Source organism: Barbus barbus (assembly GCF_936440315.1).
Source record: "Barbus barbus genome assembly, chromosome: 8".
Taxonomy (NCBI): Eukaryota; Metazoa; Chordata; class Actinopteri; order Cypriniformes; family Cyprinidae; genus Barbus; species Barbus barbus.
In genome coordinates, this window is record NC_136736.1 from 28715563 (window position 1) to 28730634 (window position 15072).

Genomic DNA, 15072 nt, shown 5'->3' on the forward strand with positions numbered 1-15072 from the left:
AGATCTTAAAATGCATTACTTCAAAACAGTTTAACTTCAAAATAAAGGAACATTAAATTTTTTTATGATATGATCCCTTTAAAAGATAACACACATACTAACACGCACACAGAGAAATAAATCAGATCATATGACTGAGACCTTTTATATCACTCCACTCTCACAAAGTCAAATGCATCACCTCATAAGTAGTTTTAAATCAAAGAATTCACATGATTTAACTTGGTTCCATGGCCATTGAAATATCTGTTTCCTCTGAACAGGGAGTCTTTACAAATCCATTACAACAGCATAAGTCATGACAGCATCATAAAAAGCTCTTGAAATGGTAAGGCATCAAAACAGCCTGAACAATTTACAAGATGAACTGATGAAGGTTGTAAGGACCAGATGAAAATGTTGCAGCAAAATGAGCAATGAACTCAATAAACAACCTTAACACTCAAGTACAGCGAGACCCAGGGATGCTAAATGAAAAAGGAGACTCGGAAATGATTTTGTTTTCCCGTGAACAAAACAACAACAAAAGCTCCTTACCTCTTAGTTCAAGTTCATTTATCACGCACAAAAGCCCTCACTGAATTCTTCATTCCAACTTCAAACACATTTGGACATGCATTATGAAACGAGCCGAATATATCTTGGGGATAATGTCGAAAGATTACATAGCACATGCTTGAGTGTTTTTCACAAAAGTGCACATGTATCTTTTGTTCATGTCCCAGATAAACACCTCAAACAGGCACATGTGGCGATATGATCTCTCATTTCTCTGACATTCGTGAAATTATCGCAGTACGCCACACTTGATTACCTGTGCATCAGTTTGTAAGGTGCTGCAGACAATGCAGATATCACACACAGGCTGATGCACATTTATAACGCTCGGCTTGTTTCCTATAGGAATTGAGGGGGATGAGATGACCCAGTTATGTTCACCCCTTAATGTTAGGAAATTTGTTCCATTAGCCTCTGTGATCTCACTGGCTTGAGAGGAGGAGAACCATAGCAACCAGCTGAGCATCACGCCTCCTCTCACTAGTACGGTGTAGAGTTCAGGATTTCAAAGACCGTCATTACAATGGCACCTGCAGCTGAGGCAGCGAGGATGGGTGTTAAAAAAACATGACCGTCCGACGTAAGGCATTTTTCTCTTTTCAGAGCATATAATAGAAAGAAAGAAAGAAAGAAAGAAAGAAAGAAAGAAAGAAAGAAAGAAAGAAAGAAAGAAAGAAAGAAAGAAAGAAAGAAAGAAAGAAAGAAAGAAAGGGTATTTGGTGAGCAAAAGTTGATTGTTAAGAAATTACATGTGGATTTTTACTTATCATTTATTATATGACAGTGTTTCATGTGCATTCAAGCTATGAATTTTCTGTCTGTTTGTTCCCTGGGAATCAAATCCATAACCTTGGCATGATTCAGATTCCAATGACTCTATGATGTAAGTTTGGTTTTTAATAATATATTTCATTTATTTTTAGTATGAATTATTCATAAATGGTATCATGCAAACAAAATATGAGTTATTTTCAGAAACGCTTTATAATTCATATTTATTGTTATTAATTATTCATAAAAATACCACAAGTGTTTTCTTCGCTATAAGTGTAAATAATTTATACCATTTATATGCAAATAGAGGCAGATATTTGCACCTCAATATTGTGGTGCATTATAAAACAGTATAGTAACATACTGAGTGTAAATGATCTTTATTAAATTATATTTATTAAAATTAAAAATTAAAATATAAAAATTATGGCTTATGCTTCTGTTGTATTGCGTGTCTTTCGAAATTTTGTCTATCCCAACCAGACAGTGGTGGGTGGACTTAGTATACTTAGCCTCTGCCAACAAGGTGGGCTATTTGCACTTAGTGTAAATAGGCACCCCTTTAATATTAACATTTCTGATTATTTAAATGATCAGCCATCAGGGGGCCCCTTAAAATGCAGGGGCCTAGGCAATTGCCTGCCTTATGTGCCCTATATTGCTACACCTTCTGTATACATTTAATTTCCAACAAATGCAACAATTTCCATTTTAATGGATTCGAGAACAATTTGCTTAGTTTGCTCTGCTCATGTTTCATGAATGAGGCCAACTGTGTATTTAAATGTGAGTTTGCATGAATAGAAAGAGAAACATTTTTTTGTTTGTTTGTTTGTTTGTACCCTGGGAATCAAATCCATGAACTTGGCATGATTCTGAATTGAACCGAGTATGCCTTTTGAATTTTAATTCAATTAATAAACCTGAATTTGAACTGAGATAGCAAAGAGGGTGCAGAATTATATAAAATAATTTGTAATAACATTTAAATCAGCAATATTAAAATGGAGTGAAATTCTAATGACCATGATGTGTGGTTTTAATAATATATTGAATTTATTTCATCATGCACACTAAATATGAGGTATTTCCAGAAAAACTGGATGATTTATATTTAATTTGATCAATTATTATATGCATTTGTATTTATTTTATATTTCATTAATTTATTAAATGGCGCTAATTTCTCCTTAAGTCTTCAATTATAGAGTCTAAAATGTTGGTTAATTGTTTATTATAGGTTATTCTTAAACAGTTAATTGTGTCTGCTGTCATTCCAGTTCCAGTTCCTTCAAAATTCTATGAATTGAAATGGAATCAATTCTGCAAAACCCTGATGCTCTGTAAGTTGAACAGGAAGAAACAACAGAAAATTTCAATATGTTATTCACATATGCAAGACCAACTAATGTTAAAATCTAAAAAAAAAAAAAAAAACTTTCAGAAACATCAACAGAGGATAAAACAACCACTGTTATGAAACAGACAATACTAAAGCACTCATTAAAAAATCATGTTATGTGGATCACAGTGCAACATTTCTACATTTTCTTCAAGCATTTAAATGATCCAAACACACACAAGTGCCTCCTTACCATCAATAAACACTTAAAGGATTAAAACACAACTGAAACCAGGCATACGAATACACACACAAAAGCAAAGTGCTGGAAGCATTTCAGAGCAGTACAACACTTTCTGAACACCATACTTACATTAAAATCGCTTACATTTTTCAGAGCTGATTGTTGACATTTGAAAGTGTTCATGGATTGACTGAGCAGAAATATTGAAAATAACATTCAAAGGGCCTCATTCATGAAACACAAGTGGCAAATTTCTGTGCAAATTGTTCATGAAACCATTCTTATTATCATTCAGATTTACACAGTTTGTTCTGCTCATGTTTCATGAATGAGGCCCAGTGTGTGTTTTAATGTGAGCCTATATGAATAAAGAACAGCACAGATAAGACCTCAAAAGCTCTGTTCTACAAACTCCAAAAGACGTTTCAGTGAACCTGAAGGCGAAAAATGATTGACAGTCAGAGGGCATGTCTGATTGGCTAAAAAAATTACAGGCTGCTGTCTTTTTTTTTTTTTCTTTAGAGCTGTTAAAGAGACAGGAGTGATTTCAGTGATATCGATCTGTCAGGGAGTACTGGGCATTTTATGCATAGTTTTTATTTTTAAGTACCTTTGACAGGGAAAGTGATACAAGTTTTGATAACAGCATTTAAACCCTTGAGGTTGAGTGCTGAAACTGAGAGAAAAAGTAAAGAGACAAAGAGAATCTCTAATAGAGGGCTTAGACACATAGCACTTCATTTTATCTTTTGAAACAGCTTTTAGCAGCAAGGACAGATGAACATCATTAGTCTACTGAGCTCAAGAGCTTCCCTGCTATTTCCACTTCACACTGGGCCTTGAACTGTCCACAGCACTTTTAGCTAGTGAACGATGACAAATACCAGGGATTTAGGTTTCAACGTCTGCAGCACATGTCAAGGATTTAGTCTGAGCTGAGCATGAATCTCAGGAGTGTTTGGGTGTTAAATGGTAAAACCCATAGAGGTATTTCAGTAATTCTCATGAAAATTGCTTTCTTTTACTTGCAAAAGCTTGGTAGGCTCTGCCTCTAAGTCAATGTTTCATTGTGTTGCTGAATGGTTTATAGCTTGTTGTATTAAAATATGCTGCAGACCAAACGCTGAGATTTATTCACTTCCATCTGCCTGCTAACAAAGTGCTTGATTGAAACTGAAATGCGGGCAGATTTAGTCATCCTACTCCCCCTGTAGTTATTAGCTTTTTCTTTGCTTTCAGCGTGGCACACCAAGCGGTGTGTTAAATGTTTTCATGACCCCATTTCACCCAGCTGTTTCTTGACATGCTTTTTTAGATTCTTTTGTTGGCTTCCAGTATTTGATCATGATAAACAGGAGCACAAATGGGCAACAGTGTTTGAACATTAAAAAAAAGAAGAATCTTTCATTTTCTGAAGAAATTGCTGCTTTTTTTCTTATTCTCTTTGACACATTTGTTTTGTCCATTTTAAGCAAACATCTAATAATAAAAAATTAAAAAAAATCTTATTATAGGACACCTTTTTTGGAAAAGAAAAGGAGGGGTTGTATGTTTAAAAGACAGGTGCACAAATTTCTCAACATAACAGTGAAAAAAAAAACTTTACAGGTAGTTATGTTGTTATTTTAACTATTATAGTTTGTATGCTACCATTTCAAATTACATTTTAGTTTTAATTTTTATATTTTCTGTTTTATTTTTAGTTGAAGTTTTAGTCATTTATATATATATATATATATAGCATGTGTGTGTGTGTGTGTGTGTGTGTGTGTGTGCATATGTATGTGTATATGCAGATGTATTTACATTTATTTGAAAAGGAAGATTAGCAGAAAGTCTTTAAAAATAAAATGGGAGGGGGGGGGGGGGGGGGGGGGTAAACTTAATTCAAGATATATTTTCTGAAAATAAGGCTTAATATGTTCCACAATTCTGCTTCTCAAGTAAATGTTCTTGTTTTATGGATGCTTTTATGTTTCTACTGAAAAACAGGGCATAACTATGCATTAATTCTTTGCTCTGTGATGTTCTTGTCCCTAGATATGGCTCAAGTTTCTCCTGTAAGTCTATAGGTATTTAATGGGAGATCTATTGCCCATCAGGTGAAAATTGCTTAGAAAAGTAATATCACACCTTTCTTCAAGCTATCTTTCTCAATCGGTGTACTGTCAGGAACACGTTGTCTCTTTTCATTGGCAGAGGCTGATCAGCCAGATAATACCCTCGTAGTTTCAGTTTCATTTCTAACCAATTTAGCTAAAGTTGTTTAAAATACACATTCTATCTTTATAACGCAGCCTTTGTTACTAAACACATTATATAACATCTAGTTTTATTCAGCAGCTCCAATCAAATATAAAAGACAAGGTGGTGAATCATGGAGCTATACAAGACAGTTTTATAGAAAGTGAGAGCAAAAGATTGATAGAGAAATGTAAAAAATAAAAAAAAATATGAAAGGATGAGCTGTACAATATAGCACAGGTATAACCCAGTCTCATTTCACCTGATTAATGTCCAATAAAGCAATACGTCAAACCATAAAGTAGCTGTGCATTATATTTTATAATGAAAGTCTGGCACAAATGCACATAAATTGAAAATGACCCTCTGAGCGTAGAGAGCACAGGAAATCTAATATATAGAATAGGTGTCTCCTGTGTCAATATTCTAGCTCACAATGGCCAAAGGTCAAACTATATCATTGCAATGAGGCTAGACAGCTAGATTACAGTGCTCTTGTCTAGATGATTAAGGTCTGCTAGTAGATATGTGACTATAGCTCGCGCTGTTCACCAGACTGTCTTGTGCGTGAGCACAGAGGTTGGGAAAGTTCGTCATCATCTGTCACAGGAGGTGGCCTATTTGACATCTGGCTACATATTGACCTTTGGCGAACAGTATTTCACAGTCAAGCAGCAGGTGCAAAGTGCCGGTCAGAGCCAAGAACATAAAGCCAAAATGAGAGATACGTTCCCAACATGCTTATGAAATTCCCAGAAAGGCGAATGGTTATCTAGGTTTCTCAAGTGGCTTTTATAATTAGTCCGACTTATGTGTGGGCAATTGACTCGCCATGTAAATTTAATCTAAAAAAAAGGGGGCCAATCATCTTTGTTTGTCTTAAATGTTCATAATTTGCCTGGAAAGCTTCGTCTATAAAAATATAACAGTCCATTCAAATTGTGTTTTGTTTTTCAGCATATTGCTTGTCGTGACAGTATTCATCATGAACTGCAATAAACAAAAACATAAAAAGATTTCTGTGGAAATTGAAAGGCTAAATGTTAGCAGCAATTTCTCAAAACAGCATAAAAGCTTGAAATGTCCTGCAGTGTGAGAGAAGTGTCCTGCTGTGTAAAATGCTATACTCCATCAAAAACTATATTTATTATGCACTTTATATGACCTTGTCTTAATTGAAGGACTATACACAGTAGAACGTTTATCATTTTAAAGGGTTCATGAAATGGACAATCAAAATGTTACTGATAGTCACACAAGCATTTAACATTATTAAGACACCAAGCATATTGCTTGAGTGTTGCTAGTAAAATTTGTAGATACACAGATCAGAACCTTTTCCTTGAGATAAATATTTTAAAATGACATAAAATTACCTTAAAGGGATAGTTCACCCCAAAATGAAAATTTTGTCATTAATAAAGGATCAGTTCACTTCCAAGAAAAACATTCCTGATAATTTACTGACCCCCATGTCATCCAAGATGTTCATGTCTTTTTTTCTTCAGTTGCAAAGAAATTTTTGAGGAAAACATTCCAAGATTTTTGTCCATATAGTGGATTTCAATGGTGGCCAACAATTTGAAAGTAATTTCAATGCAGCTTTGAAGGACTCTAAAAAGGGCTATTTCTCTAAACAAAAGTAACAACTTTATTCAACAATTCTTCTATGTCGCCCTGGCACCATTTTTGAGAGTATCACGACATACAGTCAGGTCCATAAATATTGGGACATCGACACAATTCTAACATTTTTGGCTCTATACACCAACACAATGGATTTCAAATGAAACGAACAAGATGTGCTTTAACTGCAGACTGTCAGCTTTAATTTGAGGGTATTTACATCCAAATCAGGTGAACGGTGTAGGAATTACAACAGTTTGCATATGTGCCTCCCATTTGTTAAGGGACCAAAAGTAATGGGACAATTGGCTTCTCAGCTGTTCCATGGCCAGGTGTGTGTTATTCCTTCATTATCTCAATTACAATGAGCAGTTAATAGGTCCAGAGTTCATTTCAAGTATGCTATTTGCATTTGGAATCTGTTGCTGTCAACTGTCAAGATGAGATCCAAAGAGCTGTCACTATCAGTGAAGCAAGCCATCATTAGGCTGAAAAAACAAAACAAACCCATCAGAGAGATAGCAAAAACATTAGGCGTGGCCAAAACAACTGTTTGGAACATTCTTAAAAAGAAGGAACGCACCGGTGAGCTCAGCAACACCAAAAGACCCGGAAGACCACGGAAAACAACTGTGGTGGATGACTGAAGAATTCTTTCCCTGGTGAAGAAAACACCCTTCACAACAGTTGGCCAGATCAAGAACACTCTCCAGGAGGTAGGTGTATGTGTGTCAAAGTCAACAATCAAGAGAAGACTTCACCAGAGTGAATACAGAGGGTTCACCACAAGATGTAAACCATTGGTGAGCCTCAAAAACAGGAAGGCCAGATTAGAGTTTGCCAAACGACATCTAAAAAAGCCTTCACAGTTCTGGAACAACATCCTATGGACAGATGAGACCAAGATCAACTTGTACCAGAGTGATGGGAAGAGAAGAGTATGGAGAAGGAAAGGAACTGCTCATGATCCTAAGCATACCACCTCATCAGTGAAGCATGGTGGTGGTAGTGTCATGGCGTGGGCATGTATGGCTGCCAGTGGAACTGGTTCTCTTGTATTTATTGATGATGGGACTGCTGACAAAAGCAGCAGGATGAATTCTGAAGTGTTTCGGGCAATATTATCTGCTCATATTCAGCCAAATGCTTCAGAACTCACTGGACGGCGCTTCACAGTGCAGATGGACAATGACCCAAAGCATACTGCAAAAGCAACCAAAGAGTTTTTGAAGGGAAAGAAGTGGACTGTTATGCAATGGCCAAGTCAATCACCTGACCTGAATCCGATTGAGCATGCATTTCACTTGCTGTAGACAAAACTGAAGGGAAAATGCAGATTCGTAGAGACTTATTTGCGCACAAAAGTATTCTCTTAGCTTCTCAAAAATGTCTTCATTTGTGTTCTGAAGATGAATGAAGGTCTTACAGGTTTGGAACGACATGAGGGTAATTAATGAGTAATTAATGACAGAATTTTCATTTTTGGGTGAACTATTCCTTTAATTATATTGGCTGTTATGTTATCAACAACAGTATCACAGCCATCTCGAGTATCAAAACACACAACATGCTTTATGAGAAGCCATGGATACAGTCCAATGAATTTAGCCAATCACAGAAGTGGGCGTTTACTTCAGTTTGTGCAAATGGCTGGTTAACATCTACTATGTGTTTGCAATTTAACAACTTCATGCCCCATATTTTACAATGATAATCTCAATATTCTAGAAGTTGGATGACCATATGTCCTCCTCTTCCCATACATGTCCTGGTCGAGATTTCTAAATTCCCTAAAATAGGCTTTGCTTTGCTCTATACAGTCCTCATATATTAAATGCATGCATATTTGCATTGCTTTGACTGTACTCTTCTTGCATGGCGCAGTTGGTCGATTATCTACAATGCCTGAATGCTATTACTCAAACTACTTTTCAGTCCTTACCTTCGGCAAGAATACAATAGGAAAACATTCTTGGCAATTTAGAAATCTGGGCCAGGACATGTCAAGGAAAAAAAGGATGTATGGCTACTACAAGACGCTCATTTCAAACAATCATTGTCTAAATGTATGAACATTATACATCATACATTTAAGAGCTCACTGACAAGGAGAAAAATTGTTTTTTAAAAATCAGTTGTTCTGCATGCCATCAAGTCACAATCCAAGCTTAGATATATTAAGTCTGAGAAAAAAACATTCAGGGATCATTTTATCCTGTGGGGCCCAGTATCTTATGATACCCTCATAAGTAACAAAGTGTCCCGTGTGTACAGCTTTCATGAGGTTACTTGAAAGAAAGGAGAATTTATTTCATTTTTCCTATAGTCTTCTTTCTGACATATGGGCTCTGCCACATAAACCCATTCTCGCAGCACCTTGAGACTGCTGCTTGACCTCATCTGTCTAACTTATCCACGTTTGTGTGTATCTGTGTGTGCTTGTTTTATTGGACTGTATCTATAACACATAACCAAGAACTGAGAGGCCCTCGACTTTATTAATAAGATTTACTCTGAATTTAAACCGCTTGGCAATTGGCTCTTAAAATGATGCATTGCTTTGGGCACTCTCATTCCACAAATAGCTTCATTCCTAACTAGAAAAAGAATCGCAAAAATGTAAGCACTAAGATGCTGCTGAAATATGAAGTGAATGCATATTCATTTTGTCTTGAATTTACTTGACAGGACAGTACAGTACATGTAAAGACCTGTACAGATCATTTTGTAGGAGGCTAGTCTTTTCTTTTGTAACAGTATTACCAACACATGACTTCTGCCACTCACATTATGATGAAACCACAAGAAGCAATTATATATGTGAAGTACTAAAGAAGAGGGAGTGTAGTGAACAGATCTCCACATTTATGAACTGCTTAGAACCTATTGAACTCAACTGTGAAATTGGACAATTTTGGAGCCACAGTATTGCACTGCCCCCTAGTGATAAAGATAGTATTTTTATAATCCCAAGATATGCAGTGAACACAAGTGTAACAGCTTTATCAGAAAAGTCAATACTTAAGAAATATTGAATATTTGTTCAAATAGCATATGCAATATAATGATAATGTGATTTTAAAGATATCACCTGCAAGGGAAATTTGTATAAGAGATTTTGCTGTATGTCTGTATAGGATATTTTTTGCAAGAGACCATTTTTGGTAGACCGAAGTAAGTCTTATTATACACCATAATTCTCAGTTAATCCTAAACATCACCTCTCAAGTGCGGGCAAAGATTTTCTTCCAATAAACTGGTTGCCTTCATCTTTTGAGAAGGGATAAAATGGTTTGTTTCTCTAGCAACACAGCTTTTGGTTGTGGTTTCCAAGGTTACTGCAGGCTTTCTGAAGACGTCATGTTAAAAAGCCCTCCTTCACTGTTCCCTTCAGTATTTTCAAAGCTGGAGTACTTCCTTTGAATCAAATGAAGAATATGTGACGTAAATGAGCGCCACAGTAATGCCAAACAGGTGAAGTGTCTCACAGTCTGAAATGCTGAAAAGAGCTCCTGAGCTGAAAGCACTTTTCCCAGAGCGGACAGGTTAATCTACAAAGTCAACAACTGCGAAAAAGTAATCATAGACATGGTGTATGACTGTCAGTTTTAGTGCCTGAACTCTTGGCCTATTTAAATAACAACTTATGTGAAGCTTCACAATAATTACAGTGTCTGGCACCAGGAGGAAAAAGCACCTATTGCACTGTTACTGTACACCTGATGACGAGAATGATGGCCATCCGAAAAGAAGTAATGATGAAACAAGGTGCTATTTTTGTTAGACAAACCCTGTTCCGTCTTTGCTAAAAGGGAAATAACAAAAATGCTTTAATAAATCAATGTTGTCCCAAGTGGACTGAAAAAATGTTTTGGGAAAAGTTGCAGCCACATGCCTGATTTGAAGTCAAAGACGTCCCCTGAGCTTCTTCAAGCATCTGCTTCTCTGGTGCATTTCATGGATGCCAGTCCCTCTGGCCCTTTATGGGCATCAATAAAAACAGAGGCTGAGGATTCAAATAGTAATGTTAAGGGAATATGTACTACTGTCACGTTCCCTCTCGGGATACAAGGAGCGAGGAGACGTAGGAGTTCCAATAAGCACATTTATTATCAAACCAGCAGACAAACAGGGATCATGGGGAGAGACGAACACATCTGACGTGATGACCGGACACAGGGGCTAGGAAACACAGGGCTTATAAACACTAGGAAAACAAGGAACAGGTGTGGACTAATCAAACACAGGGCTAGGGACTAATTAAACTAATGAGGAAAGGAACGAGGATGGCCAAATAGGGACACGAGAGGAGGGGAAACACAAGACAAGGACTGACATGTAACATATCGCCCCCCTCCCGGAAGGTGCGTCCCGCACCGTAACATACACATCACGGGCGGGGGGGGGCGGGCGCTCTGGAGGCTGGAGCAGGGAGGAGACCAGGGAAGCCTCCAGGGCGGATCAGGGGCCTTGGGAGGCCATGGCAGGACTGGAGATTCGGGAGGCCATGGCGGATCTGGAGCCTTGGGAGGCCATGGCAGGACTGGAGATTCGGGAGGCCATGGCGGATCTGGAGCCTTGGGAGGCCATGGCGGATCTGGAGCCTTGGGAGGCCATGGCAGGACTGGAGATTCGGGAGGCCATGGCGGATCTGGAGCCTTGGGAGGCCATGGCAGGACTGGAGATTCGGGAGGCCATGGCGGATCTGGAGCCTTGGGAGGCCATGGCAGGACTGGAGATTCGGGAGGCCATGGCGGATCTGGAGCCTTTGTGGCCTTGGCCTTTGGCCTGGCCACACAGACTGGGACTATATGGCCCCCCCCCAAAATTTCTTTGGGAAAGTTCCCCTCTGGGGGCCACATTGGAGGAGAGGGCTCTTGGGGGCGCTCGGGAGGAGCGGTAACCTGAGGGCGCTCTGGAGGAGCGGGCCCTAGAGGGCGCTCTGGAGGAGCGGGCCCTAGAGGGCGCTCTGGAGGAGCGGGCCCTGGGGGGCGCTCTGGAGGAGCGGGCCCTGGGGGGCGCTCTGGAGGAGCGGGCCCTGGGGGGCGCTCTGGAGGAGCGGGCACTGGGGGGCGCTCTGGAGGAGCGGGCACTGGGGGGCGCTCTGGAGGAGCGGGCACTGGGGGGCGCTCTGGAGGAGCGGGCACTGGGGGGCGCACGGGAGGCGCGGAGCTGGACGGAACCAGCGGAGACGAAGGAGAGCTGGACGGGACCAGCGTAGATGCAGGAGGGCGCTCTTGCAGCGCGGACTCCTGAGGGCGCTCTTGCAGCGCAGACACTTGAGGGCGCACGGGAGGCGCGAAGCTGGATAGAACCAGCGGAGACGAAGGAGCGCTGGACGGGACCAGCGGAGACGCAGGAGGGCGCTCTTGCGGCGCGGACCCTTGAGGGCGCTCTTGCGGCGCGGACCCTTGAGGGCGCTCTTGCGGCGCGGACATTAGAGGGCGCACGGGAGGCGCTGGGCTGGACGGGACCAGCGGGAACTCAGGTGGGCTGGACGGGACCAGCGGGAACTCAGGTGGGCTGGACGGGACCAGCGGGAACTCAGGTGGGCTGGACGGGACCAGCGGGAACTCAGGTGGGCTGGACGGGACCAGCGGGAACTCAGGTGGGCTGGACGGGACCAGCGGGAACTCAGGTGGGCTGGACGGGACCAGCGGGAACTCAGGTGGGCTGGACGGGACCAGCGGGAACTCAGGTGGGCTGGACGGGACCAGCGGGAACTCAGGTGGGCTGGACGGGACCAGCGGGAACTCAGGTGGGCTGGACGGGACCAGCGGGAACTCAGGTGGGCTGGACGGGACCAGCGGGAACTCAGGTGGGCTGGACGGGACCAGCGGGAACTCAGGTGGGCTGGACGGGACCAGCGGGAACTCAGGTGGGCTGGACGGGACCAGCGGGAACTCAGGTGGGCTGGACGGGACCAGCGGGAACTCAGGTGGGCTGGACGGGACCAGCGGGAACTCAGGTGGGCTGGACGGGACCAGCGGGAACTCAGGTGGGCTGGATGGGACCAGCGGGAACTCAGGTGGGCTGGACGGGACCAGCGGGAACTCAGGTGGGCTGGACGGGACCAGCGGGAACTCAGGTGGGCTGGACGGGACCAGCGGGAACTCAGGAGGGCTGGACGGAACCAGCGGGAACTCAGGAGGGCAGGTGCGTGGAGCCGGCACTGGAGGGCACGTGCGTGGAGCCGGCACTGGAGGGCACGTGCGTGGAGCCGGCGCTGGAGGGCACGTGCGTGGAGCCGGCGCTGGAGGGCACGTGCGTGGGGCCGGCGCGGGAGGGCGCTCGGGAAGCGCGAGTTCGCGGGGGCGCTCTGGAAGCGCGAGTTCGCGGGGGCGCTCTGGAAGCGCGAGTTCGCGGGGGCGCTCTGGAAGCGCGAGTTCGCGGGGGCGCTCTGGAAGCGCGAGTTCGCGGGGGCGCTCTGGAAGCGCGAGTTCGCGGGGGCGCTCTGGAAGCGCGAGTTCGCGGGGGCGCTCTGGAAGCGCGAGTTCGCGGGGGCGCTCTGGAAGCGCGAGCGGCGGCGGGCTCGGGGGAGCCGCTGACGACGGCGGGCTAGCTTCGACTCGGGCCCGGAAGTCTCCCAGACACCGGTATATCCCCAGCCTCCAGGTCAATCCCGTGGTGTCTGGGAGGTTCATGGGGCGGTGGTGACAGGCCCCGAGCCGGAAGAGCTGGAGGATGACCGCGTCGTGCAGCTCCGCCTTCCCGGCCAGCTCGCAGAACTCCTCCGTGTACTCCACGAAGGGGAGATCGCGGAGTATCAGGGCGCGGAGGCGGGCGGCGAACTCCATCGCCATGGAGGGAGCGGGAAAAAAGGAGCAAACAAAAAACTTTCAAAAACGGAAAACAAAACGGGGGAAAAGGAGCGCCGCTTACTTTGTAGTTCCGGTCATCTGTCACGTTCCCTCTCGGGATACAAGGAGCGAGGAGACGTAGGAGTTCCAATAAGCACATTTATTATCAAACCAGCAGACAAACAGGGATCATGGGGAGAGACGAACACATCTGACGTGATGACCGGACACAGGGGCTAGGAAACACAGGGCTTATAAACACTAGGAAAACAAGGAACAGGTGTGGACTAATCAAACACAGGGCTAGGGACTAATTAAACTAATGAGGAAAGGAACGAGGATGGCCAAATAGGGACACGAGAGGAGGGGAAACACAAGACAAGGACTGACATGTAACAACTACACATTCTCTGTAAGACTGAAGTAAAATCCAATTATAATTAAATATTCCAAATGCGCACTCGACTGTATTCACAATTTTTGCTATGAAGGTTCAGGTTGAGTCCACTCTTCCAGATCCCACCACTTTCCTTTCTCTCTTTACTCTCCTGTATAGTAAATGGATAGAAAAACACACAAACAGTACACTACTGGCTATACTTTGTGAAGAAACATCTAATTTGTATCCTAAAAACAAACCTTCAACAGCTCCTATTTTTAGAGCATTCTGTGTTTCTCCATTTCATCCTCCATGGTTAACATCTCTCACTGCTACGAACATAAACTGCTTTCAATGCTTCAAAAATCTCATCAAAAATCACTGGAGTGGTCCTACTACATATGCTTTGGCTCATTCTGTTAACAGCAAGACTGGAAGAAAGGCCCAGCACAGCACAACAGACAGCATTTCCATAACCAATTTAAGCTACTTCTTTAAAATTCCTGACTAAGGTGATCTAGAATTGGAGCATAGCAGATGCTATCCAATTACTGAAAAACAACTAAGGAGTGGACAGCACAGAGCCAACCCAAGGCTTGACACAATTATACTAAAATGTTATACTACAATGTACACAACCTTTATAAGTTATTTACACACGTGGTCAGAATTGTTGGTATCCTTGGTAAATATGATCAAAGAAGGCTGTGAAAATAAACTTGCATTTTTTTTTTTATATAATCACAAAAATCTAACCTTTCGTTGAACTAAAACCATTGAAAATGGGGGAAAATCTCATTATGAAATAAATGTTTTTCTCAAATACATGTTGGACACAATTATTGGTACCCCTAGAAATTCTTATGAGTAAAATATCTGTGAAGTATATTCCCATTCATATTTTGAGCACAGCAGGGTGATTAAGAACATGAAATTATCCAGCCATGGCTTCCTGTTTCACAGAAATATAACTAGGAGGGAAAACAAAGGCCAAATTCCCTTAATCATCCATCACAATGAGAAAAACCAAAGAATATATTTCTGATGTGCAGCAAAAGATAATTGAGCTTTAAGAAAAGAGTTAGATCAGTGAAAATTCCCATTT